This window comes from Ictidomys tridecemlineatus, chromosome 1 (assembly GCF_052094955.1).
Source record: "Ictidomys tridecemlineatus isolate mIctTri1 chromosome 1, mIctTri1.hap1, whole genome shotgun sequence".
Classification (NCBI taxonomy): Eukaryota; Metazoa; Chordata; class Mammalia; order Rodentia; family Sciuridae; genus Ictidomys; species Ictidomys tridecemlineatus.
The window spans coordinates 81,595,713-81,618,901 of NC_135477.1; positions in this window are offsets into that span (position 1 = coordinate 81,595,713).

Sequence of the window (23,189 nt, forward strand, 5' to 3'; positions counted from 1 at the left end):
AAATTAGTGTTAGGGTTAGAGCTAGTGTTAGGGTGTGGTTTAGGCTTAGGGTTAGGTTTAGATTTAGAGTTAGGGTTTGATCTAGGTTTAGAGCTAGAGCGAAGGTTAGGGCTAGGCTTAGGTCTGGGATTTGATTTATCATAAGGAATAGAATTAGAACTAGGGCTAGGGCTAGGGTGAGAGAGTTAGTGTAAGGATTATATTTAGGGTTAGAATTAGAACTTAATTAGAGCTAGAATTAGAGCTAGCGTTAGTATTAAGACTAAGCCTAGGTTTATGGCTAGGGTAATGGTTATGGTTATGTTTAGGTATGATGTTATAGCTAGCTTTAGAACTAGGGCGAGGGTTAAAATAAGTTTTAGGTCTATGGTTAGGGTTAGGTTTAAGTTTAAGGCTAAAATTAGGGCTAGAATTAAAGCTAGAGTTTGTTTTAGGGTTAGAGCTTCTTTTGGGTATGGCTAATGTTAGGTCTTGGGTTATGGTTACAGATAGTTTTAGGGTTAAGATCATTAGGGTTAGAATTAGGTTAGTGGATATGATTAGGTTTAGGGTTCAGGTTAGATTTAGTGTAATGTATAAATTTAGTGTTAGGAATAGGTTGAGGGTTATACTAAGGTTAGCACTAGGATTAGGATTAGGATTAGGGTAATGGATAGGGTTATACCTGGGGTTAGGGCTAGGTTTATGGTTAGGATTTAGTCTAGGTTTAGGTTTAGGTTTTGGGTTATGTCAGGAGTTAGGTTTATGTATAGGTTTACATTTAGGGTAAGCTTTAGGGCTAGAATTAGGGTTATTTTAGGGTTAAATGTAGTGTTACGGCTCCAATTACAGATAGGTTTTGGGTGAGGTTAGGGTAAGGTTTAGGGCTACATCCAATGTAAGAACTAGGGTTATGATTAGAACTAGTTTAAGCTTAGGGTTAGGGCTAGGTCTAGGGTTAGGTTTAGGTTTAAGTTCTGAGTGATGTTTAGAGCTAGGGTTAGTGTTAGGTTAAGAGTCAGGGTCAGGGTTTGTTTTAGGGTTAGGGATAGGACTCGAATTAGAGCTAGGTTTAGGGCTAGGTGTAGGCTTAGAGTTTGGTTTATGTTAAAGGTTAGGGTTAGGGCTATGGCTGGGTTGGTTTTTGGGCTAGGGCTAGGTTAGGGCTAGTTTTAGCACTTGCATTAGTGTTACACCCTGTGTTAGTGAGAGGTTTAGATTAGGGTTAGGGTTAGATTTAGAGTTAGGGTTTGATATATGATTAGGGCTAGAGCTAGGTTTAGAGCTAATGTAAAGGCAAGTGATAGGATTATGGTAAGGGATAGGGTTAGAACTACAAACAGGGCTAGGGCGAGAGTTAGAGGTAGTCTTAGGGCTATGGGTAGTTAATGTTTAGGGCTAAATTAGGGCTAGGATTAGGTATAGTGTTTGTTTAGGGTTAGGCCTACTTTAGGCTTATGTTTAGGTTTAATGATAGGGTTGGGATTAGGGGAAGGGATGGGTTTAAAGATAATTATAGTGCTATGTCAAAGGTTAGAATTTCAGAGAGGACTAGGATTATGGTTTGACTTAGTAATAAGACTAGGTTTAGGGCTAGGATGAAGACTAGGGTTTGTTTTAGGATTATAGCAAGAATTAGGGCTAGGGCTAGTGTCAGGTCTAGGCTTACATTAGGGATAGATTGAGGGTTAGATTTATGACTTGGTCTAGTTTAAGAGTTTGGTTTAGGGTAAGGGTCAGGTTAAAGCTAGGGTTATTATTAGGGTTAGAATTAGGTTTCAGGTTTGGATTAGGTTAGGGTTTAGGTTTAGACTTGAATTAGCATTAGGATTTGGTTAGGGTAATGATAGTTTTGGGTTTAGGGTTCATGTTAGGTGTAGGCTAATTGATAGGGTTAGAGTTAGCAAAAGGGTTAGGGTTAAGCCTAGGGTTAGCCTTCAGGTTATGGTTGTGCTTAGGGTAAGGAATATGTCAGGGCTAGTGTTATGGTTATTATTAGGGCTAGAGTTAGGGTTAGGCCTAGGGTTAGTGTTAGGCTTAGGTTTAGGGTATCTTATAGAGTTTGAGCTATGGTTAGCACTAGGGCAAGGTTTAGGTTTAGGGCTAGGTCTAGGTTATAGTTATGGTTAGTGTCAAGGTGGGTGTTAAGATTAGGGCTAGGGTTATCATTAGGTTCAGGGTATTGGATAGGGTTTGATGTCGTGTTAGGGTTAGGGTTAAGGTTAGGTTTAGGCTTAAGGTTAGGGTTAGGATAGGTTTAGTGTTAGGTTTAGGGTAATGGTTAGGGTTTGAGAAAAGGTTAGCTCTATGACATGGAGTAGGTTTATGGTTATGTCTAGGGTTAGGGTTAGTATAGATTTAGGTAAGGGCTAGGGTTATCATCAGGGTTAGGGATAGGGTTAGGGTAATGGGTAGGGTTAGAGCTAGGGTTAGGCCTAGGGTTATCATTAAGTTTAGGGTTAGAATAGGGTAATATATAGGCTTAGAGCTAGGATTAGGGACAGGGTTACTGTAAGTATTAGGGCTAGGGTTTAGGTTAAGTTTAGGTTTAGGCCATGGGTTAGTGCTAGGGTTAGGTTAAGTTTAAGGGTTAGGGATTGAGCTAGTGTTTGGACTAGGATGAGGATTAAGGTTAGAGTTAGTGTTAGGGTTAGGGCTAGGGTTAGCAATAGGGTTAGGGTTAGGGTTAGGATAATGTATAGAGTTAGAAGTAGATTTTGGCCTATGGTGATGGCTAGTTTCAGGGTTAGTGATATGGCTAGGTCTAGTGTTAGGGTTATGTGTTTTGTTAGGATAAGGTTTAGAGCTAGGGTTTGTGTTAGGTTAAGGTTCAGTGTTCAGTTTAGCGTTAGGTTTATTGTTAGGGCCAGCATTAGGACTAGTGTTTGGTCTAGGGATAGGGTTAATGTTTTAGTTAGGTTAAGGGTTATTATTAGGGGTAGGACTAATTTTTTTTATGGCTAGACCTAGTGTTATCACTAGATAATAGATTAAGTGTAGGTCTAGGTCTAGTGTTAGTGTAAGGTTTAGTTATAGGGATACAGGTAGGGCCAATGTTAGGGGTTGGTTTAGGGTTAGGGTCTGGTTTAGACATATGGTTATTGTTAGGGTCAGAATAAGGGTCAGGGTTAATGTTATGGTTTTGGATAATGATAGAGCTAGATTGAGGATTATGGTTAGGACTAGTAATAGAGTTAGGTTTTGGGTTTGGCTAATAATTAAGTTTAGGACAAGGGTAGGTTTAGGGTTAGAGTTTGGCTTAGGGTAAGTGATAGGGTTAGCACTAGTGTTAGGGCTAGGGTTCGGGTTAGGGTTATGGCTAGGGTTAGATTTAGGATTAGGGTTAAAGCTCGGGTGAGAGCTTGGAATAGGGCTCGGGTAGGTTTTGTGTTAGATTTAGGGCTACGACTAATGTAAGAACTAGGGTTTCAATTAGGGAGAGTTTTAGTTCAGTGTTACGTCTAGGTTTAGTGTCTGGTTAGGTTTCGGGTTAGGGTTATTTAAGGGTAATAAATAGGTTAGGGTTAGTGAATGTGTTAGGGTTAGGCCAAGAGTTAACGTTAGAATTAGGATTAGAGTAAGGTTAGGGTATTGGATAGGGTTATAACTAGGGTTAGGGCTAGGGTTATTGTTAGCGTTAGTGTTGGGGTTAGTTTTAGGTTTAGGGATAGTGCGAGGATTAAATTTAGGGTTAGGATTAGGGTAAGGGTTAGTTTTAGAGTTTAGGTTTAGAGTTAGGGTTAAAGCTAGGGTTGGGGCTTGCATAAAGCCTGATTTTGGATAACATTAGCACTAGTATTAGGGATACAGCTAATGTAAGAACTAGAATTATGATTAGGGCTAATTTTAGGTTTACAGTTAGTTCTAAATCTAGTTTTATGGTTAGGTTTAAGTTCACGGTGATGTTTTGAGCTAGCGTTAGTGTTAGGTTCAGAGTCAGAGTCAGGGTTAATGTTAGGGTTGGGGATAGGACTCGAATTAGCAGTAGACTTAGGGCTAGATGTAGGGTTAGGTTTTGGTTTAGTTTAAGGTCTAGGGTTATTGCTATGTCTCGTTATGTTTTAGGGCTAAGGATAAAGTTAAGGGTAGTTTTACAATTAATCTTAGTGTTATTGCTAGTGGTAGAGTGAGTTTAGGCTTAGGGGTACATTTAGAGTTATGGTTAATTCTAGGGTTAGGGCTATGGCTAGGGTTAGGGCTAAGGTTAGATCTAGTGTTTGGGTTATGGTAAGGGATAAGGTTAGAACTAGGAATAGAGCTTGGACGATAGTCAGATTTAGTCTTATGGCTAGGGTTAGTGTTAAGTTTAGGCTAAATTAAGGCTAGGAATATATCTAGGATTGGTGTTAGGGTTAGGCCTAGGGTTAGAGCTATGTTTGAGATTAGGTTTAGGGTTAGGTTTAGGTGAAGAGAAGGGGTTATAGCTAGGTTTATGGCTAGGGAATTAGAATTAGGTTTAGGTCTAGGGTTAGTTTTGTGTTAGAATTAAGGCTAGATTTGGGTTTAGGATGAGGGCTAGGTTTTTTGTTAGGATTAGGGCAAGTTTTAGGGATAGGTACAATGTACGATTGCGAGTTACGGCTAGGAATAGTTTTAGGATTAAGTTCATGGCTATGTCTAATGTTAGGTTTAGGGTAAGGCCCAGATTAAGAGTAACGTGTATTTTTAGGGTTGGGGTCAGGTTTTGGGTTTGTGATAGGTTAAATATTACGGTTAGGGCTCAAATTAGCATTAGGGTTAAAATTAGGGTTAGGTTTATAAATAGGTTTAGGTTTAGGATTCAGGTTAAGATTAGGGTAATTGGTAGTGTTAGGGTTAGTAATAGGGTAAGGGGTAGGCCTCGGGTTAGCATTTTGGTTAGGGTTATTGTTAGGGTAATGAATAGCATTAGATCTAGTGATAGGCTAGGGTTTTGAATAGGATTGGGGCTAGCATTAGGGTTAGGGCTAGGCCTAGGGTTAGGTTTTGTGTTAGGTTTAAGGTACAGGTTAGGTTTTGAGCTAGGGATAGTGCTAGGGTGAGGGTTAGGTTTAGGATTATGTCTAGGTTTAGATTTACGGTTAAGGATAACTTTAGTTTTAGGGTTAGGGCAAAGGTTATTTTAAGAGTTAGGTTATTGGATAGGGTAGATGTAGGGTTAGGTTTAGGGGTAGTTTTAGGTTTAGGGTTAGAGTTAAGGTTAAGGCTAAGATTATCATTTGAGTTACGGTAATGGATAGAGTTAGATGTCAGGTTAGGGTAAGAGGTAGTTTTACGTTTAGGGTTAGTGTTAGGTTTGGGCTAGGTTTAATGTTAGAGTAAGTGTTAGGATTTTATCTAGGGTTAAGGCTACAATGAGGATTAGGTTTAGGGTTAGGTCTAGGAGTAGGTTTATAATTAGGATGAGAACTAGGGTTATCATTATGGTTAAGATTCAGTTTAGGGTAATGGATAATTTTAGAGATAGTATTAGGGCTAATTAGTGTAACATTATGATTAGGGCTTGGTTTAGGATTAGGTTTAGGCATAGAGTTAGGGTAATGTTTAGGGTTCGGATATGGGTTTTACCTAGGGTTAGGTTTAAGGCAAAGGTTAGGGTTAGCATCAGGGTTAGGCTTAGGATAAGGGATAAGGCTAGGTTAGGGTTTGGGTTACACTTTGGGCTAGATTTAGGGCTAGGATTAGGGTTAGGTTTTGTGTTAGGTTTAGAGATAATTTTAGTGCTATGGTAATGTAAGGGTTATGTTTACGTTTATGGCTACGTCTAGTGTTAGGTTTAGGTTTCAGTTAGGATCAGTTTTATTGCTAGGGTTAGTGTTAGAGTCAAGGTCTGTGTTTAGATTAGGGTTAGGGTTAGGGCTAGAGCCAGAATTAGGATTGGTTAGTTCTAGAGGTAAGGTTAGTGTTTGGCTTAGGTTAAGGGTTATCATTAGAGCTAGGGCTAGTTTTTTGTTTAGGTATTTGTTAAAGATATGGCTAGATTTATGATGAGGTTTAATCTAGGGCTAGTGTTAGGGTTAGGTTTAGATATAGGGTTATGGGTAGGGCTAGTGTTAGGGTTTGGTTTAGGTTCAGGGTCAGAATGAGGGTCAGGGTTAGGGTTAGAATTTGTGTTATGAGTATAACAAGAATGAGGGCTAGGGTTAGGACTATAATAGGGTTAGGGTTTGGGTTAGACTAAGTATTAATTTTAGGACTAGTGTTAGCATTAGGGTTGGGGTTTGGCTAGGGTAAATTGTAAGTTTAGAGATAGGGTAGAGCTAGGGTTTGGGTTAGGGTTAGGGATAGTGTTAGGGTTAGGGTTAGGGTGAAAACTAGGTTTAGGTATCAGATTTGGACTAGGTTTGGGTTAGCATTAAGTTTAAGGTTACGGCTAATGTATACTCTAGGTTTATGATTAAAACTAGTTGTAGAATTAGGGTTAGGACCAGGTCTAGTGTTAGGTAAGGTTTAGGTTTTGAGTGATGTTTAGATGTAGGGTTAGTGTTAATGTCAGAGGCAGGATTCGGGGTAGTTTTAGGGTTAAGTTTAGGACTCAAATTAGGGCTACTCTTAGGGCTAGATATAAGGTTAGGGTTTGGTTTAGGTAAAAGTTTAGGGTTAGTGTTATGGCTCAGTTTTCTTTTAGGTCTAATCCTATGGTTAGGGCTAGTTTTAGGATTAGCATTAGTGTTAGGGCTAGTGTTAGGGTTAGGTTTAGTTGTAGAATTAGGGTTAGGTTTAGAGTTAGGTTTAGATCTAGGGTTAGGGCAAGGTTTAAAGTTAGGGCTAGGGTTATTCTAGGCTATGGCTAGGAATAAGGTTATGGTAAGTGATAAGGTTAGAATTAGGGCTAGGGCTGGGGCTAGGGCGAGAGTTACAGTTAGTCTTAAAGCTAGGATTAGGCTTAGGTTTAGAATTAGGGCTAGGGTTAGTGTTAGGGTTAGTCCTAGGTTCAAGGTTAGGGCTAGGTTTAATGTTAAGGTTAAGGTTTGGGTTAGGTTTAGGGTAAGCAATGGGGTTATAACTAGGTTTAGGGCTAGGGAAAGGATTAGAATTAGGGTTAGGTTTATGATTTAGGCTAAGTTTTATGCTAAGATGAGAGGTAGTGTTCGTGTTTGGGTTAAGGCTAGGATTAGGGCTCGGGCTATTGTCAGGTCTAGGGTTACATTAGAGATAGGTTTCAGTTTATGTTAATGGTTAGGTCTAGTGTAAGGGTTAGATTTAGGGTAAGGATCAAGTTTACAGCTATGTGTATTATTAGGGTCAGTGTTTGGTTTAAGGCTTGGTTTGTGTTAAGGTTTAGGTTTAGGGCTTGGATTAGCATTAGGGTTAGAGTTAGGGTTAGGGTAATGAATAGGCTTAGGATTAGGGTTCAGGTTAGTTTTAGGGCAATGGATAGGTTTAGGGATTGTGATAGGGTTAGGGTTAAGCCTAGGATTAGCTTTAGGGTTAGGGTTATAATTAGGGTAGTCAATAGAATTAGAGCTCAGTTTAGAGCTAGGCTTATGGTTATGATTAGGGTTATTTTAGGGTATTTGATACAAATAGAGCTATGGTTAGGGCTATGGTTAATTTTAGGATTAGAGCTATTGTTAGGTTTGGGTTGTAGATATGGCTAGGGTTATGTTAAGGGTAAAGGATAAGCTTTCAGCTGGGGTTAGGTCTAATGCGAAGCTTAGGGTTAAGATTAGGGCTAGGGTTAGGTTTAGGCTTACACTTAGGGCTATGTTCAGGCCTAAAATTAGGGCTACATTTTTTCTTAGTTTAGGCCTAGGCTTAGGGCCATGGTTAATGTAAGAGCTAGGGTTATAATTAGGGCTAGTTTTAGGGTTAGGATTATGGCTAGGTCTAGTGTTAGGATTAGGTTTTGGTTTAGAGTGAGCTTTGGAGCTAAGATTATGTCAGGGTCAGGACCAGTATTCAGGATAGAGTTAGTATTGGGTTTTGTGCCAGAATTAGGACTAGGGTTAGGTCTAAGTGTAGTAGTGTTTGGCTTAAGTTAAGGGTTATTTGTAAGGCTACGGCTAGGATGTTGTTCAGGCCTAGGGCTAGAGATATGGCTAGATTTAAGATTAGGTTTAAGTCGAGGGCTAGTTTTAGGTTTAGGTTTAAGTATATGATTACTGGTAGGGCTAATGTTAGGGTTCGGTTTCGGGTTAGGGTCAGGTTTATATTTACCTTTAGAATTAGGGTCAAAATAAGTGTCAGGTTTAGGGTTTCAGTTTTGGTTAGGGTTAGAGCTTGAATGAAGTTTAATGTTAGACCTAGTAACAGGGTTAGGCTGAGAATTAGTTTTAGGAATAGGGTTAGCATTAGGTTTAAGGTTTAGTGCCAGGGACCAAAAGGGAGTTCTCCTTCAAAGAATAGCCTGACAGTTACAAGAAATAGCCCCCTAGGAGACATCTCGCCTGAGAGACACCCTTCAGCCATCCATCTCCCTGAGACATCCTGCGGCCATCTGTCTTTCTGAAACATCTGTCTTCCTGAAACATCCTGCGCTATCTCGGAGTCAACTCGAGCTTGCCCAAGGCGATTTAATACAAAGGCTAAGCCGAGCCATCGGCCTGTTCTCGCCTTCCCAGTCACCCGCAGTCAGACAGATAAGCCCATCCAGGCTGAAGACTCAGAGGAGAATCTAGAGGAGGAAGTGGCAGAAACGGATCAAGGGGATGAAGCCGGGGGAGGGCAAGAGGAAAATCAGGACTCAGAGGATGAGGAGTTCACCCAGAGTGTCTACAAAAAATTAAGCCTGCGTTTGCTTGAAAAACTTAAAAAGGCTTGTGCTCACTATGGTCCCACTGCGCCTTACACATTGGCTTTACTAGAGAGTCACAGCGCACAATGGCTTACTCCTAATGATTGGAAATTTTTAGCCCGAGTTACCCTCAGTGCCGGAGACTTCCTGTTATGGAATGCAGATTTAAAAGAGCACTGTCGGGAAACTGCTCAAAAAAATTTAACTAAGGCCTCCTCTAAATCCTGGACTTATGTTAAGCTAGTGGGCAATGTGCCTTTTGACACTAACCCTAAACAGGCGCGTTTCCCTGCTGGACTTTTGGTGCAGATTCAGACGGCTGGCTTACAGGCTTGGAGATGCCTCCCTCAAAAGGGCTCGGCTACCACTTCCCTGGCAAAAATCTTACAAGGGCCTGATGAGCCTTATAGCGACTTTGTTGCCCGGCTTAACCTAGCCGTGGAGCGCCTGCTTGGACCAAGCGAAAGCAAAAGCGCCTTTGTAAAACATCTTGCCTTTGAAAACTCCAACCCCGCATGTCAGGATGTTCTTCAACCACATAAGGACAAAGGGGAACTTTCTGACTTTATTAGACTGTGCCGGGGTGGGTGCAGCCCATGCCATGGGTCTGGCCATAGGTGCTGCCTTTACCAAGGCCTTTCGCAATCCTGGCTCACGTACTTGCTTTACTTGTAAACAGCCTGGCCATTTTGCAAGTGAATGTCCCACAGGCAAGCAAAGCCTAGGGATGGTGTCTCCTCAAACCGGGGCTAACTGCCCCCAGCCACCCTTTTCCCTAGATGTGGTAAAGGTCATCACTGGGCTAGTGAGTGTAGATCTAAGGCAAATGCCCTTGGACAGCCTTGGACAACCCATACAAAAAACAGATACATATGGACTTGGGTATTCGGATTTTTAGTGTCGGTCCCTGACCCTCCTGTACCCCATGCAGATAAGATTATTTGGAAGACTCAGACTCCTGTGTGGGTGGATCAGTGGCCCCTTACCTCCCAAAATTAGAGGCTGCCTCCATGTTAGTGCAGGAACAGCTGGCAGCTGGCCATGTAGAGCCCTCAACCTCACCATGGAATACTCCTATTTTCGTTATCAAGAAAAAATCAGGCAAGTGGCACCTTTTACAAGACTTACGTGCCCTTAATAAAGTTATGCACCTGATGGGAGCACTACAGCCAGGCATTCCCACACCAGTTGCTATTGCCAAAAACTATTGTAAAATGGTTATTGACTTAAAAGATTGCTTTTTTATCATTCCTTTACATCCTGAGGATAGACCCTATTTTGCCTTTAGTCTCCCTCGCATTAATTTTCAGGGCCCTTTGCAGAGGTTTCAATGGAAGGTTCTTTCCCAAGGTATGGCTAACAGCCCTAGTCTTTGCCAAAAATACGTGGCTCAAGCAGTAGACCCTGTAAGAGAGCGATGGCCACAAATTTATATTTTACATTATATGGATGATTTGTTAATTGCTGCACCTAATAACCATGACCTTAATAATTGTTACTTGGACCTTTACAAAGCCCTCACTACCTTGGGACTACAGATAACTCCTGATAAGGTTCAAACACAAGACCCTTATACCTATTTGGTCCTTAAACTTCAAGATAATCAGATCCAAATTCCTAAAATACAACTATGTGTTGACCAACTTTACACCCTTAATGATTTTCAAAAATTACTGGAGGATATTCAATGGCTAAGACCATATTTAAAATTACCCACTTGTGTACTTCTGCCCCTTAATGATATTTTGAGTGGTGATTCCCACCCCTCTTCCCCTCAAAAGCTTACTCCCTAGGCACAACAGGCATTAAACCAAGTCACAGAAGCCATTGCCCAACAGTTTGTTACCCAAATTTCCTATAACCTTCCTCTGGTTCTGGTTATTTTACACACTCCTCATACACCCACAGGAATATTTTGGCAGCGGGATCCACATTTTAAAAATAAAGGCTGCCCCTTGCTTTTGGGTCCATTTACCCACCACATCTTCCAAGGTTATTACTGTTTATCCTGCTCAGGTAGCTTCTATTATTATCAAATGTCGTTTGCTTTCTCGACAACATTTTGGCAAAGACCCTGATAATATTTTAATTCCATATACAAAGGACCAAACCCAATTTTTACTACAGACAGGGGATGAATGGGGTATTGCCCTATCAGGCTTTTTGGGAACAATTGATAACCACCTCCCCAATGATCCCCTTTTACATTTTGCCCAATTACATCCATTTATTTTTCCCAAAATTACTCAAAAGTCTCCCATTCCCCAAGCCCTTACTGTCATTACAGACGGCTGCAGTAACGGCCGTGCGGTCTTTGTTGTTAATAACCAGCCTACCACATTTGATACTGTCTATCAGTCAGCACAGCTTGTGGAATTGTTTGCCATAACACAAGTTTTTATAACATTTTTCGATAAGCCTGTTAATATTTATACAGACAGTGCCTACATTGCTCACTCTGTGCCCCTGGTGGAGATTTCACCTGCCATTAAGGCTTCTTCCAATGCGGCCTTTCTGTTTCACCAGCTTCAGCAGCTAATTCAGGCCAGACAACACCCATTTTTTTTAGGACACATTAGGGCACACTCTGATCTTCCCGGCCCTCTAACACAAGGAAATGCCCAGGCTGATGCAGCAACTCGTTCCATCTTTCCAATTTTTGTTGGCTCCTTTCAAAAGGCCATGGACTTACACAATCTTCACCATCTAAATTCCCAGAGCCTTCGATTACTTTGTAAAATTACCAGGCAGCAGGCACGAGAAATAGTAAATGCATGTCCTGCTTACACTGTCTGCCTCCCCATTCAACATTTGGGAGTTAATCCCCGAGGATTGCTGCCCAATCAGGTTTGGCAAATGGATGTCACTCATTTTCCTGAATTTGGAAAAAACAAATATATACACGTTTCTATAGATACCTTAAGTGGCTTTATTTTCGCATCACCACATTCCGGAGAGGCTACCAAAGATGTCCTTTCCCATCTTGTTTCAGCCTTTTCCATAATGGGTAAACCAATACCTATTAAAACAGATAATGGTCCTGCATATACCAGTGCCAAGTTTAAACAGTTTTGTGCCACCTTGCAAATTTGTCATACTACTGGAATTCCATACAACCCTCAGGGCCAAGGCATTGTGGAACGTGCCCACCTTACCTTAAAGACTTGGCTAACCCGCCTTAAGGCTTCTGCTCTTGTATTTACCACTCCCAGGGATCACCTTAACCATGCATTATTTGCCCTTAATTTTCTTACCCTAGACAGTGAAGGCCATTCAGCCACAGACAGACACTGGCATCCCTCGTCCAGTTCTGTTCACCCACCTGTTATGTGGTGCGATCCTCTTACAAATAAATGGAAAGGCCCAGATTCTGTCCTCATCTGGTGATGAGGCTCAGCTTGTGTTTTTGACCAAGAGCAAGCAGACCCAAGATGGTTACCAGAATGCCTGGTTAAACAGGTTCATGACTTACCTTAACCCAGGGATGGAGACCCTTTCCCTGAGGACAAATTTTCCTCTTTTTCAGATGCAGCCAATAATCTGTGTGAGGATCCTGCTTAAGGCACTTCTGTTGAACAGGTTTGTACATGGAGGCCTTGGCCCTCCACCTTCCAAAATCAGGAAGTACCTTTTTTGCCCCCCCCTGCGAATGCAAGGGAGGATTTTGGACTCAGGCTTCCACTAGTTGGACCCAGACTGCTTACTGCTTGACTAAGGTGGCTTACCTCTGTGCTGAGGTTGACCATAAACTTGGAGAATTTCATCAGCCTGAATGGGTATATTTTAACAAGCCAAAGATTATTCCCCCCAGTACAAGTAAAGCTCTCCAAATTTGTTCTGCAACTTGTACGCATACCCAGGCGATGCATATCTCTTGTTATGCGTCAGCCTCAATTTGTGTTAACAAGAAGGGAGAACAATTTTTTGAAGTCACCCTAACCAAAACTCATGCAGCAAGGGGGACCGCTATTCATTATACTCCCGTTCTCTTTGACCAGGGAGGAGAAGGCATATACACCAAGTTACAGTCAGCTGGGTGCCAAGGCACTGTTGGTAAACCCTCCTGCTGGCCCATTAAGGCCCCTACAGGGGTCTCTGATGGTGGAGGACCCACTGATGCTGTCAAGCATCTTCAGATAATCAAACTTTTGAAACCAAAAATCCCTGAGCTCACATATCATCCCTTAGTGCTGCCTAAATCCCAGCACCCAGATTTAGATACCAATACATTAGATATTTTGGTAACTACCTTCTTTTTGCTTAATAATTTCAACCCCACCCTTGCTGGTGATTGCTGGCTCTGCATGAAAACAGGGGCAGTCATGCCTATGGCGGTTCCTATTAATTCTTTCATAGACAATTTTAATACATGCCAACCCGGATTTCCTTTTAGAGTACAGCCTATAGGCACATTTACATTATGTCTTTTAGGCGCGATGCAAAATAATACCTATGATATTGATGTTGGAGTTACTTCCTTTGGAAATTGCTCAACAGTAAAAAATTATTCCTCACCCACCCCATCTCTTTGTTCCCCCAATAGCACAGTTTTTATGTGTGGAGGAAACTCAGCCTTCCCCAGGCTACCAGCGAATTGGACCGGCGGCTATGTTCTTGCCTTATTACTCCCTGATATAACTATTGTCCCAGGAGATGAACCTCTACCCATTTCTAGCCTAGACACCTTAGTTAAAAGACATAGGAGGGCAATACAGGCTTTACCACTCCTTGCCACCCTTGGAATTACAGCTGCTGTGGGCACAGGTACAGCTGGCTTAGGCACAGCTATACACTCTTACAGTCGCCTATCTCAGCAACTTATAGATGATGTACAAACTCTATCAGGAACCATTAAAGATATACAGGACCAAATAGACTCCCTGGCAGAAGTGGTCCTTCAAAACAGACGAGGCTTAGATTTGCTGACAGCTAACCAGGAAGGTATTTGCTTGGCCTTAGGGGAATGATGCTGCTTTTATGCCAATAAATCAGGCATAGTATGGACTAAAATTAAGCAGCTTCAAGAAGATCTAGAAAAGAGATGAAGGAAACTATTTGAAAATCCCCTCTGGACTGGGCTTAATGAATTTTTACCATACTTTCTTCCACTATTAGGCCCTTTGTTGGGTTTACTTTTAATAATGTCCATAGGACCCTGCATTATAAACAGGCTGTTTCAATTTATTAAAGAACAGATTAATATTTTAGCCTCTAAGCCCATACAGGTTCACTATCATCGTCTGGAGATGGAAGACCACGCTGACAACATTTAAAAGGATGCTATACCCTTCTCACAGGCTTATTTCTTAAGTTTACATCCCCACAGATCCTCCTTTTTTAAAAGTGTCCTTTTACCTGAACTCAAACAAAACCAAACAAAAAAGTAAATTGTATGATATTTACTAATTACTGGCCAGTCATTTTGACTCTTGTTTTTTCTTTAGATTCTGTATTTTTTGAGCTCATGGACAAGTTAATGCTTTCTGATCAGTTCTATTTTTGATGAACTGTGGAGTTTTTAAACATTGCAATGGAGATTAAAGAAAAAAAAACTACAAGGCCTTGTGTATGTGTTACACTCATGTTATGTGTTGTATGTCCTATGTCTGTGTGTGTGTATGTCCATATATCATGCAGTTATATGACAATTGGCAGATATACGAAGAGCGCTCAGAAAAATAAAAGGGATCCAAATATCTTTGATTCACGTGATTCAAATGGTTCAATTTAAACTGGGTAAACAGATAGAAGTAAAGATGTCTTTAAAATTAAGCTTATAAGTTTTTCTAGGTGTTCAAAAATAAAACCTAATAAAATGTTGATGTCTATGAAATAATTGCTTAAATTCAGAAATTTACAAGTATTATTTAAAAATGTGAAAAAAAGAAGGTTCACAGATGAAAAAGAAAAACTAAAAGTTTCTAGATATAGATTTAATAGAGGGAAAATGTATTTCTGGATAGAAAAAGTCTATATGATTAAGTTAACAAAAGGGCTTAAGCAAGTGATGAAAAAGGTCTGTGTAAATTGGTTATATGTATAAGTTTTTAAAATTATACAACTATGGTTAAATAACAACTGTTATTTTTTCAATATTGTAATGTTATTTCTTTAAGAGCTAAACTCAGTCAATACAAAATCATTAATGTAATTATGGTGCTATTAATTCATGTCTTCCAGGTATAGAAGTCTGTAAGGTAGAAGCTTCAAAAGAGCATTATATCAAGCTGGTGTTCTGAAGTTATCTGGTAATTTTAGGCTTAAAAAAATATGTTGGAGATTTATTTATATCATTTGTGTTCTCTAACTGGATTTGTTATCAATAAGATATGTAAAGTTCCATGTTACTTTACACTGAGATTCAATTTAAATGTATTTTCAAGTTAATGGGAGCCTAATCTGTGTGAAGGTTTTATTGTACAACACAAAAGTACTTCGCTACTTAAAAAAAAGGGGGGGGGTTTAGAAGTTTTCAGCCTTTAATTAATGTTGTAGATGTGATGTGTTAGCTAATGTTCATGTAAACTTGAGCAACAATTTATGTAGGCTTTGTAAAATGATGTCTAAAAAACAAAGATCAGCTTCAGAACTATAGTACTTAAGATTTATAAAGAGCCCTTCCTTGCCTGAGATAAGGCTCTATGTCCCGTCTCACTACATGTGAGAGCAACTATGAAAGAAGCAGACCAGATTTCAGTACATTTAAAAGTTGTGTCCAAAAGTTGGTTCTTGTCACGATTACCAGGATCTCAAACAGTGGATTATAATGTATAACTCTGCCAGAATTCAAGGTAGCTATTACATAAACTAAATATGCTTTTACCCTAGTTAATTTTAGTTTGTAGTTTGCTTATAGGTATTCTAAGGATTGCTTGTTGCTGTTTTACAGAGGTACTGATTTAAGAACACACAACCTGGGCTAATTTAAGATAAGGAGTTATCACCTACAGGATAGAGAGATAGACATTAAAGCCCAGTACTATTAATATAAGGCTGTTAAAACTTATTTGCTGGATGTTTAAGATTAAGTTCTAAAATTAAAGTTAAATTAAAAGGACCAAGAAAACCAATATTTGGCTCTTGCTCTCAGAGTCAGTCTGAGTCAGGGAATAGGGGACTTCTCCAAAGGGCTCTGCAACCCTTGGCCACATAACCTCCTTAACAGGGAGATTAATGAGACCAGTGGAGGACAGAAAGCCAATCAGTGTATTTGCTGTGAAGAGGAGGGTTACCAGAAAAGGGAGACATCCCTGATGCTTCCAAGGGAAGCCACGTGGTCAAGCAAGGCCTGGACCCATCCTAGCGCAAATTGCACTAGCAGAACTGAGAAGCTGCTGTGAAGTTCCCGAGGATTTTCAGAGTAACTCAGCTGACTTAACAATAGGTAGAAACAAAAATCAGTTTGACTTGCTTCATCTTAAACACTTAGCAAAGACAGTCAAAGCCTAAACACTGCTATTCCTGGGCATTTTAAATGATAATAATAGTTAAATGTAACTTCCAAAAATAAGTAAACTGGAGGCTGCAAAAGAGATTCTCAGACAGGAATGCCTGATAACCATAAAAAGGGACTGCCAGAATAGTTTTTATTTTAAGGCCTTTATTTCTAACCTACACAGGTAGGCTTAATGTTTGCTAGTATGGTTATCCAGCCCTAAGTAACAGAATTAAAGATTTCTCTATTAGACATAGGCCAGTAAGGTATGGTCATATATTTTATATAAGTAAGGGGGAGATGCCAGGGACCAAAAGGGAGTTCTCCTTCAAAGAATAGCCTGACAGTGCCAGGGACCAAAAGGGAGTTCTCCTTCAAAGAATAGCCTGACAGTTACAAGAAACAGCCCCCTACGAGACATCTCGCCTGGGAGACACCATGCAGCCATCCATCTCCCTGAGACATGCTGCGGCCATCTGTCTTCCTGAAACATCCTGCGCTATCTCACCTTGTGAAGACTTCTAACAACTGCCGATAAGAGAGCTCCCCCCATCCCCAGCCCATAAATACCTCTGTGTGAACAATAAAAGTTTGCAGCTTGATCAGAACTTTTGTCTTGCTGTCACCCTTCGTGTCTCTTGTCTCTTCATTCCTCCCCATCTAGGTTTGCTGCCCACGTTGATGTGTCCTGCCGGTCAGGGCAGTTTAGCTTAATGTAATGCATAGGGTAAAACTAGGGTTAGATCTAGGGTTAGGGTATGGATTAGGGCTAACTTTAGGATTAGGGTTAAAAGTAGGGTTAGCGCTCAGCTTAAGGCCAGGTTTTGGGTTAGGTTGGGGCTAGTGTTAGGCCTACAACTAATGTATATACCAGGGTTATGAATAGGGCTACATTTAAGGTAAGTGTTATGGCTAGATCAAGTGTTAGGGTTAGGGTTACCGTTTTTGTGATGTTTAGAGGTAGGGTTAGTGTTAGGGTCAGGGTCAGTCTTTGGGTTATAGTTAGGGTTAGGGTTAAACCCAGAATTATCACTAGAGTTAGGTTTAGGGGTAGGATTAGTGTTTGTGTTAGGTTAAGGTTATCATCAGGTCTAGGGCTAGATTTTGTTTAGGTCTAAGGCTAGAGATATGGCTAGAATTAGGATTAGGTATAGGTCTAGGGCTAGTGTTAGGATTAGGATTAGGTATAAGTTTATTGTTAGTGCTAGTGTTAGGGTTTTGTTTATGGTTAGGGTCAGGTCTAGACATACAGTTACTATTAGTGTCAGGGTTAGGGTTTGGTAAGGGTTATGGTTAGAGCTAAAATGAGGGCTAGGTTTAGGACTAGTAATAAGGTTAGGTTATGGGTTAGTCTAAAGATTAGGGTAAGGCCTAGGGTTAGCTTAGGGTAAGGGATAGGATTAGAGCTAGGATTAGGGCTATGTTTAGGGTTAGGGTTAGGGTTAGGGCTAGCGTTTGGTTTAGGTTTAGGGTTAAAGCCACGGTTAGGTCTTGCATTAAGACTTGGTTTTGGTTAGAATTAGGGCCAGTTTTAGATTTATGGCCAATATATTGTCTAGTGTTACGATTTCTGCTAGGTATAGTATTAGGGTTAGGACTAGGTCTAGTGTTAGGGTTAGGTATAACGTTAAGGTCTAGGGTTCGTGTTAGGGTAAAATTCAAGGTCACAGTAGTTTTAGAGTTAGGGTTTGGACTCGAATTAGGGCTAGGGTTAGGGCTAGGTGTAGGTTTAGGTTTTGGTTTAGGTTAAGTTTTAAAATTAGGGCTATGGCTTGGTTTTGTTTCATGGCTAGGGCTATGGTTAGGGCTAGTTTTAGGGTTAGCATTAGGTTTAGGGCTAGTGTTAGGCTTAGGTTTTGGCTTAGGGTTAAAGTAAGATTTTGATTTAGGATTATATCTAGGGTTAGGTCTAGGGCTAAGTATAGGGCTACTGTTAGGTCTTGGTTTATGGCTAGGATTAGGGTTATGGTAAGGCATAGGGTTAGAACTAGGAATAGTGCTAGGGTGAGAGTGAGAGTCAGTCTTATGGCTAATCTTAGTGTTTGGGTGGGTATAGGGCTTATGTAGGGCTAGTAATAAGGCTAGGTTAATGGTTATGTTTAGGCCTAAGGTTGGTTTTAGGCTTATGGTTATGTTTCATGTAAATGATGGGGTTAGTGCTAGGGATAGGGCTAGAATAAAGAATTAGAGTTAGGGCTAGGGGTTCATTACAGTTATGATTAAGGCTAGGTTTAGGGCTAGGATGAGGGCTAGGGTTAGTATTAGAGTTAGGGCTAGGATTAGTGTTAGGGTGAATGTCGGGTCTAGGGTTATGGTTAGAAATAGTTTTAGGATTAGGTTTATGGCTATATTTAGTGTAAGTGTTAGGATTTGGGTAGAGATCAAATTTAGAGCTAGGTTATTATTAGGGTCAGGGTCAGGGTCAGGTTTAGGGTTTTGTTTAGGTTAGGCTTTAGGGTTAGGGCTCGAATTAGCATTAGGGTGTGAGTTAGAGTAATGATAGGGTTTGTTTTAGGGTTCAGGTTAGATTTAGCATAATGGATAGGGTTACAGTTAGGGATAGGGTTAGATTTAGGCCTAGGGTTAGCATTATAATTAGGGTCATGTTTAGGGTAATTGTTAGTTTAATTGGTAAATTTAGGTCTAGGGTTATGGATAGGATTATGGCTAGGGTTAGGATTAGGGTTATGGGTTTGTTTTGCTTTAAGTTTAGGAATAGAATTATGGCTAGGGTAAATATCAGGTCTAAGAATATGGCTAGGAATAGTTTTAGGGTTAGGTTTATAACTTGGTCTAGTATAAGGGTTAGGTTTAGGGGTAGAGTCAGGATTAGAGCTAGGTATATTATCATGGGAAGTTTCAGAGACAAAATTTGGGTTGGGTTAAGGTTTAGGGTTAGGGCTTGAATTAGCTTTAGCATTAGAGTTAGGGTAATGATAGGGTTAGGTTTAGGGTTCAGGTTAGGTTTAGGTTAATGAAATAGGTTAGGGTTAGGGATAAGTTTAGGGTTATACCTGGGGTTACAATTCGAGTTATGGTTATGGTTAGAGTAATGGATAGTGTTAGAGGTAGTGACAGGGCTAGAGTTATAGTTAAAATTCTGGCTAGGGTAAGGGGAAAGTTTAGGGCTATGTTCTGGTTTACGGTTAGGTTTTGGGTCACTTTTAATGCTAGGGTTAAGGCTCAAATTATGGCTTGGTTTTGGGTTTGGTTAGGACTAGGATTAGGGCTATGGTAATGCATGAACTAGTGTTGCAATTACTTCTAGTTTTGGGGTTAAGGTTAGGGCTAGGTCTAGTGTTACCGTTAGATTTAGAGTTATGTTGATATTTAGAGCAAGGGTTATGTTAGAGTTAGTGTTAGAGTCAGGGTTACTTTTAGGGTTAGTATTAGAACTCGAATTGGGGCTAAAGTTAGTACTAGTTGTATGGTTAGAGTTTGGTATATAGGTTGATTTTCTTTTAGGGCTATGGCTATGGTTATGGCTAGATAATGGATTAGTATGAGAGTTAGGGCTAGTGTTAGGTTAAGGTTTAGGCTTAGGGTTAGGGTTTGATTTTGAGTTAGGGTTTGATCTAGGGTTAGAGCTAAGGCTAGGGCTATGGTTAGGGTTAGTGTTAGGTATAGGTTTATGGTAATGAATATAGTTAGAACTAGTGATACGGCTAGGGCGAGAATCAGAGTTAGGTATAATAGTAGTCTTAGGATTAGGGTTAGAGTTATGGCTAAATTAGGGTAGGATTAGGGCCAGGGTTAGGACTAAATTTGGTCTAGGATTGGGGTTAGGTTTAGTGTTAGAGTTAAGGCTAAATTAGGGCTAGGATTAGGGCTAGATTCAGGGTTAGGGTTAAAGCTAAAATAGGGTTTAAGTTTAGGGCTAGTGTTAGTGTTAGGGTTAGGGCTACATTAGAAAAAGTATTAAGGCTAGGTTAGTGTTATGGTTAGCTAAGGGGTTGGGATAGAATTAGGGTTAGCATTGGTGTTAAGGTTAAGTTTAGGGGAATGGGTGGGGTTATATCTAGCGTTAGGGATAGAGTGAGTGTTAGAATTAGGATTAGACCTAGGGTTATGTTTCACTTAAGGATTAAGGCTAGGTTTAGGGCTAGGTTAAGGACAAGGTTTTCTTCTGGGGTTATGGCTAGGACAAGGTCTAGAGCTAACATCAGGTCTAGGGTTAACGTTAAAAATAATTTTAGGGTTAGGTTATTGCTAGGTGTAGTGTAAGAGTTAGGTAGGTTAAAGGTTAGCTTTAGGGCTAGGGTTATTATTAGGGACAGGGTCTGGGTCAGGGGTACAATTTGGTTTAGCTAAAGGTTTAGGGTTAATGCTCAAATTAGCATTAGGGTTAGCTTTAGGATTAGGGTAATTGATAGGGTTTATTTTAGGTTTCAGTTAAAGTTTAGGGCAATGGATTAGTTAGGTTTAGCAATTGGGATAGGGTTACCATTAGGGATAGGGTTATGTTTAGTGTAATGGATAGGTTTAGAGATAGGGTTGGGGCTAGGTTATGGTTTGGATTAAGTCTAGAATTAGGGTTAGGTTTAGGGATAGGGCTAGGGTGTGATTTGAGGTAAGTTTTAGGGTTAGTGTAAATGTTAAGTTTAGGGCTAGGATTATGGTTAGTCTTAGCACTAGGGTTAGGCTTAATTTTTTGGTTAGGTTTAGTGTTGTTTTTGTAGGCTTCAGCTTTGGGAAATTTTCACAAGGAAGAAAACAGAGTGCCCACATAGAACTGATTGAGTGTGTGCAATTTTAAGCAGCGAGCACCAACCCTGTTTGATTTCAAGTCCCATTTCCATTTACTAGTATAGGTCAAAATGAAGGAAATCTTAAAATACAAACTGTTTCTAATCGCAAACAATTGAAGGGATAAGCCCCAAATCTGGGGAAAATAGTAAGGCTAGGTAAAAGACAAATTATGCCAAGTATCAAATGAATTTGAACAAAACTCACTCTAACTCTAACACTATATCTAACCCAACACTAATCTAAGTCTAACCTGTTTAGAGTACCTATGATGAAACTTGGGGAGCCTAGGGACACACCTTAACAGATGAATCTTGTGCAGTATCAAAGAAATTTGATGAAATATTCTGGAATTATTTTAGTACATTCGTATTTCCCTGTTTTTTTTCTTAAAGTGCTCATGGATAAATTGATTTTCATGCTTCCACTTAAGGTACTTTCACAAAGAAAAACCAAAGAGTTCCCACAGAGAGCTGATTGAGTGTGTGAAGTTTTATGCAGCTAGCACAAACACTGTTTGATATCCAGATCCATTACATTGACACCTATAGACCCTAATGATGTGAAACCTAAAAATTCAAACTCTTCCTGACACTGAACCATTGAACCTTGAAGGCCCAAACTGGGGGAGCCTACTAAGGCTAGTTCAAGGATGAATTCTGTACAGTATCAAATTAATCCAACCAAAATAATTTGAAACTCTTTCAATTCATGGGTATTCTGATTGTTTCTAATGCACCCAGGGACATAGCTGTTACTTTCTACTTTATCTTAGGGCTACTTTCATGGCAAACACCAGATTATGCTCACTGAAAATCAATGGAGTGTGTGAATATTAAAGCAGCTAGACCAAACACTAGTTAATTTCCAGCTTCCTTTCCATTCACCACTACATGCAAAAAAGAAGAGAAACATGACAATTTAAACTGTTCCTGAAAGCAAACCCTTTATGTAGGAGGCCCAAACATTTGGACTATAGTCAAAATAGGAAAAAGATGAATCCTGCAGAGTATCATAAAAATAAGAAAACAAAACTAACTCTAAACCTAACACTAGGTCTAATCCTAGTCCTAACACTAACCCTAACACTAACCTTAACCTGTTTAGAGTCCCTTTGATCCTAGAAGTCCCACACTTGGGGATCTACTTTGGGTAAGCAAACAGATGAATCTTTTACAATATCAAAAATGTCTGATCAAATAATTGGAGATGTAGTTGAGTACATGCATATTTCCCAGTTTTCCCCTAAAGTGCTCTCACATGAAGTTGCTTTGCATGCTTCAGCTTAGGGCTACTTTTACAAATATAAATTATTTTTACAAGGATAAAATATTTTTACAAGGATAAATTACTTTTACAAGGATAAATTATTTTTTCATGCTTCAGTTTAAGGTACTTGCACAGGGAACAACCAGAGAGTGCTGATTAAGTGTGTGAAGTTTCAAGCAGCTAGTACTAACTGTGTTTGATTTCCAGCTCCATTTTCATTCACGTCTATAGGCCATAATAAAGTGAACCTTAAAATTTAAACTGTTCCTGACAGTGAACTGGCAAACCTTGAACCTCAAACTTGGGGATCCTACTAAGACTAAAATAAATGATGAATCCTGTACAATATCAAAGTAATCCATGCAAAAAATTGAATCTTGTTCCTAAAGTGCTCACAGATAAAGCTGTTTATTTCTAATTCAGCTTTGTTCTACTGCCAAAAGAATAAAAAAAGGAGAGAATATGCCCTGAGAACTGGTTGAGTGTGTGAAGTGTGTGAAGTTTCAAACAGCTAGCACAAACCCTGTTTGGGTCCAGCTCCATTTCCATTCACCCCTATAAGACAAAATGCGGTGAAAGATGAAAATTAAAACTACACCTGAGAGATAACCCTTTATCTAGGAGGCCCAAACTTAGGGAGCATACTAAGAATAGACAAAAAAATGAATCCTGCCCAGTATTCATAAAGTTGAAAAAAACTAACTCTAACCTTAACACTAGTTCTAACCCTAACTCTAACCATAACCCTAAGCCTAACCTGTTAAGAGAACCTTTGATCAAAAAAAAATTTAAACTTGGGAGACTAGTGGGGCAAGCTTACATGTGAATCCTGCAGTGTATCAAATAAATCTGACCAAATAATTGGGGGAGGTATTTCAGTACATATTGCCCTCTTTTCTCCTAAGGTGCTCTTGGATAAACTTGTTTTGAATGCCTCAACTTTTACCTGCTTTTACTAGAAAGAAACCAGAGAGTGCCCAAAGACAACTGATTGAGTATGTGAAGTTTCAACCAGCTAGCACAAACCCTCTGATTTCCGGCTCT